Here is a 5,626-nt window from a genome sequence, read left to right on the forward strand (position 1 = left end):
ATCAGGGGGCTTTATGATCGGAGAAAGAGAAGGGGCGTGGTTGGTGTGTCACTGGGTCGGTGGGGGAACCCGTAGGAAGGGGGGACGACCCGCCGAATTCACATCAGAAATCGCCAACATGAAGACAAACGAAATCTTGAATTGCGTATAGAAACAAAACGAACCACTTCTATTCTCGGAGCTGAGGTATATGAAGAATGGCTTTTTGGTCCCTTTCGTCCAGTGGTTAGGACATCGTCTTTTCATGTCGAAGACACGGGTTCGATTCCCGTAAGGGATAGGTACTCATTCCCGGCCGCTTTCAGTTAGTGTTCATTGCTGAGTGATCGCTCGCTATCTGGCTGGAAAAGATGGTCCGGAAGCTTCCTCTCTCCCAGCAAGCAAGACGAGATCACCACTTCTCTCAGTAATGGACTTCCTTTACTTCGTAACCTTAGCCTTAGATGTCCTTTCATAGATTCTCGAACCTCCGACAGACAGAATCTCCATGCATGCGTTCTTTCTCTCCTCCCCTCAGCCATACATCCCTTTTTTTCTTTTGGCCGTTTTTGTTAGGCATTGAACCCCACCCCACGGAGCGGTGCTGAGTGGTGTCCTCCCCTCCCTAATACCTAAACAGAGTTCCGTCTATGGAGCCTAAAGCTTAAACCATGGCATGGCGCAGTAAGTTGGCCTAGTCTCTCGCCCAGCCTTCGCCTTCTTCAGTGGCCAAGTTGAAGCGTTCAACGTCGGCCTACCACCTTTTTTTTTCAAGGTTGAGCTTGTTCAATTGAAGCTAATGCTATGCTGCCCTTCCCTTGTTCAAGAGAAAGCGAGGACTTTCTTTTAGCTACCGGCCCAAACAAAAGAGATTAGCCTCTTGATCGATCGATTGATTGGATCGAAGTACGAAGGGGTTGATTGAAGTCTGAGATCAGCCCAAGACTAAGGCCGAGCAACTAGCTGCTGCAGGATTGGACGTCTATCTATCTCACCACGCTCCCCTACTCCTATAAAGGCCGGCGGAAGGAATGCTCTGCTCATCTTTCTTACGGCTCGTTACCGCAGCGCTCGTTCACCCCTTCGGCTTCTTCCATTCAAAAAAAAGGTAGTCTTTCCTTGGTAAATAGCGTCTTGAAGTGAAGCGAAGGCATTATTGAAGGAAAGAAATGGCGGGTCGGTCAATTGCATTAGGTAGGAGATGCAGGACCTGTCTTAACCGCAAGTGCATTCGCTATTCGATTCCATCCTAAATCCCACCAAATTTTGATTCCAAAGTGTGTATCTCTTCTTTACTTTTAAGTGACAAGGGGGTGACAAAGGGTATACTTTCTTCTCTATGTCGCCGTCTCATCAATGAGCGTAGATTAATAGCCAAGCCTACCCTTTTGTGCTTGTCAATCTGTATCCCATTCTTCAGGTATAGTTTTCTTTGATCACAGATCGACAGGTGATCCGTCCTTTCTCCCCCTTTCGTCATAAGGCGTGGTCTGACTCTGAGAAAAAAAATTCCTGTGTTTAGGTCCCTACTAAGCAGAATTCGTAAACTATGCAAAGGCTCTTTGAATACTTTTGAAAAAGTTTTTAGCAAAAAAAGCAAAAACAATTCTCAACGCCCTTACGAGGTAGTGATGAGTTAAACTACTCGTGTTGGCATGGAAGTCAGCCCGGTAAACTGATTCCATTCTGCTACTAGGGTTCCAAACCTTCCCCTGAGCTCTAGAATCTATAAATACCTTTTCAACTCAAGAAATGCTAAAGCTATTTAGAGTTGGTATTTCTAACTAAGTCGGAAGGAGGGCTTTGGGCAAAGAGCAACTCGAAAGTACTTTACTTCAGTCCCAGTACTGAAAGACGTGACTTCAGGAGTGGATTTCGGAAGGAAAGACTTCGTTTACTTCCTGCAAATTGCTTATGTAAGAACTAGTAGAAAGAATGGAATTAAAAAAAATAAAAATAAGGCAGCATTGACATTGAATGAGAATGCTTGAATGGGAATCATCTTAGCAACTGACTATAGACATGAGTCTAAGCCGCCGGGAGAGGAGAGACCATTTTCATGAGAGAGGGACGAGCAAGTGACAGATTGGGAAAAAAAATAGGTAGGCCTTCTGAGCGGTCATTTAGGGGCCTCGTTAGCGACCCATCATTCTTCCCTAAGCTGTCAGAGTCCGATCGAAGCGAGCAAGAGATAGAGGAATCCTCGCTCATAGATGTGAATTGAAAAAGCAAGCCCGAATTCTTTTTAATTAGGCTCTATAGTCTGGTCCCTGTCCCTGGTAAGGTCTGATTGTTATCCGTAAGTCTTGTTTTGACCGCGGGAAGGTGAACTTTGCAAAAGTGCTTATTTGGTTGGGAAGAATAGGACTTCTGACTCCAAGCCTACCCTACCCGAAAAAAAGTTTCAGCTATTGATGTAGCCTCTTGTCGATACTACTAGTCTTCTCGCTACCTACTAGAAAAATCCCATCAAGATAGATTGAATCGACGACCTATACTTCAACTAAAGGCACAAGGGCGTAGCGAGCACAGAACAGAGGAAATGCACATGGGTCTCCTTGAAGAACGAAGTCTAGGGTAAAGAAAGAAGGGTAGAGTGGGCACACTTTTACTGTGCTTGGATTGGCATGGCTGTCCCCCTTTGCTGGTTGAGGCTCGGCCTTTGACTCCGCTTGCCTCTACTTTTCATGTCAAGCGTACAAGTCTAGTTTAGTGGGATTTACTTCTAAAGACAGGAATTCTTTTTCATCTCCCCTGTCAAAGTCGACGTCTTAACCTGACTTCCTGAGCTCAGTTGATTCTTGAAGCAGTAGCTCTGGATCGAGAGCTGGATGCTTACCTTATTATTATGAAAAGGAGAAAGAGCTCTTTTTATAGATGTTGAGGTGAGTAAGGGGGGGTTTGCTGGCTTGCTGGCTAGCTCGTGCAATCAAGGAAAAATGCCTTCGCCTTCTTTTTTCAAAATGAAAAAGTAAACTACCTTAGTAAGCTAGCTTTGGTTGCTAAGCAAGCCGGGCACTACGCTAGGACGTGGATCGATCATGACGAGGACAGAATGCTTTTAGCGGACAATATAACGCAATCTATCAATTGTTGAGCTAAACCAGCCTTTTACCCTAAAGAATAACTGGATTTAGGGATTTCTTGCTTTCCGGGGCATATCTGCCCTGATCTTTCCTATAGACTCAAGAGAAGCTGTAGGCCCTTACTGAGCTAATTCAGTAAGCTATTCAAGCTCCTAGACCTCCGTCTGCCTAGTCCTGTCCTCAATAGATGACTTCCGCTTTAGGACTTCTCGGAGATTAATCGATCTATCTTAGTTACGACCGGAGACAGATCGGGACGAGCTGCATCCTATTAAGATTTAGATGTTTTAGTTAGGGCGGAAAGCTACCTATCTTCTTCTGTCCTTATCTTCAATGCTAAATTCCGGAAGTTACTTTGAAACATCAACATCATCAAATACGGCTACTTCCGAATCCCTGTGATGAACTGAAACTGAGTCTGATTCCACTTCTTTCCAACCACTGATCAGTTGGGTTTTACCGAGCTCCACATGGCCGGGTACGATTCTACCGAGCCTTATGATGGCCGGGTATGTTTTTACCGAGCTTATTATGGTCGGGTACGATATGATGATGATGATGCCCACAGAGGCGTATGTTTTAAAAGTTTATGTATACATACATATGTATCATGCATTGCATGTCAGTAGCCCTCAGAGGTACTCAGATTGTTGTATATTCTCTATCCCTGCTTACATTATTGTTCGTATTTATGGTTCCCTGCCTTACATACTCAGTACATTATTCTTACTGACGTCCTTTTATTTGTGGACGCTGCATGTCGTGCAGCAGGTCCTGATAGACAGGCAGGTGCAGCTTCCCTACCTTAGTAGGCTGTCCAGTTCAGCGGTGATTGGCGAGATCCCTTCTCCGGACTTGCCTTGGTCTTGGTATGCATTTTTGTTATAGACATTATGGGTATGTCGGGGCCCTGTTCCGGCTATGTTGCAGCACTTATGTTCATTTAGAGGCTCATAGACAAGTGTCGACTCATGTATAGTTTGGTATGCCTTGTCGGCTGGTTTTTGTTGTATAGTCTTTCATGGTAGCGTGGTAGCTCATACCTTATATGTAGTTTCTTGATTGTCTGGTCATCCCCTGCTATGTATGTTCATGCCGTCATATTTTATTGCTGGTTGTCCATGATCCAGGTCTACCATTTATATTGATCTCGTCAGCCCTAAAAGATAATAATGAAGGTTAGATGAAATGTACGTTGGTGCTCGGCAAGTATGGTCGGGTGCTAGTCATGGCCCTCCAGTTTGGGTCGTGACAAACTTGGTATCAGAGCAAGTCTGTCCTAGGGATTGTCTATGAGCCATGTCTAGTAGAGTCTTGATTATGGATGTGTAGCGCGCCACATTTATAATCAGGAGGCTACATGACATCTAGGGTTGTTACCTTCTTCCTGAATCTAGATCGTGCGTAGAGTTGAGTCGTAAGTGTTCGTCTCTAATATTCACCTTGTTTTTTTCAGTGATGCCTTCGACTAGGAAGCAAACGATTAGTAGACGGCTTGATACAGCAGCGGGAGAGGGTACCAGTCAGGTGCCCCAAGTCAGAGCAGGACAAAGTGAGGCTCAAAGTGAGATGCCCTCTCATACCTCATCTACTCCATCTCCTCCAGAGGATATTAGAAGGCACCCAGCGCCTCCAGTTCCTCCGTCTGGCACTCCAGACCAGGATATGCAGAGTGCTTTGCAGTTATTGACTAGCTTGGTAGCTGCTCAGGCTCAGAGGCAGAATACAGGTGCTGCTGAGAAACCAGTTAGTACAAGAGTTCGTGATTTTATTAATTTAGACCCTCCAGTGTTTACCGGATCAGACCCCAAGGAGGACCCACAGACTTTTATTGACCAGGTTCATCGTACACTTCGGGTTATGCATGTTAGTGATACAGAGGCAGTAGAGTTGGCTTCTTATCGGCTACGGGATTTAGCGGTTCTCTGGTATGATAGTTGGGAGAGATCCAGGGGTCCGAACCCTCTCCAAACCAATATAAATCGGAGCTCCTAGAAGAGGGTTGTTACACCCCATATTTTCATTCGTGAAAGTACGCCATAAGTAAAGTGATGAAAGCTCAAAAATAAGATGTTGCATCCCGCATTTTCGTACGTAAAAGTTTCGTCGTAAGATTAATCGACGTAAGCTCGGGAATCAGATTTTTTTGAGATTATAAGTATATTACAAACAAGTGATAAGTAAATTCCTGAAGGTGAGAGGCTAAGCGAATCGAAGAAAGTGAATTTCGTCGAAGTTTGTCAATTTGGGATAAAATACGACCCGATATAAAATATACGGTATTTATGGACTAGTGCCATACAAGGTACCACATGATCATGATAGTATGATGTATAAAATGTGTTAAAAGTGAGTAGTATTTTAAGTAATTTGAGATAATTCTTAATTATTTAGGTAATGAGTAATTATGGATTTTAGTAAGAGAATAACTAAGTTTTTATGTTATTTGGATAAGCTATAACAAACCTTCACATGGCAGCAAGATTTAGCTCCAATTTGTGACTCTTAAGTCATATATTAAGGTGGAAAAAATTGGTAAGATTTGTGGCCAAGCCATCATC

At 44.0% G+C, this 5,626-nt stretch overlaps 1 non-coding gene across 1 annotated transcript; it reads left to right on the forward strand.

Moving 5' to 3' along the window:
- Window positions 1-208: 208 nt before the first annotated feature.
- Window positions 209-280, forward strand: TRNAE-UUC (transfer RNA glutamic acid (anticodon UUC)). Its single transcript has one exon. It is a non-coding gene; the product is annotated as a tRNA-Glu (tRNA).
- The last annotated feature ends 5,346 nt before the right edge of the window (window positions 281-5,626 follow it).

The sequence above is a fragment of the Nicotiana sylvestris genome, chromosome 6, assembly GCF_000393655.2.
Source record: "Nicotiana sylvestris chromosome 6, ASM39365v2, whole genome shotgun sequence".
NCBI lineage: Eukaryota > Viridiplantae > Streptophyta > Magnoliopsida > Solanales > Solanaceae > Nicotiana > Nicotiana sylvestris.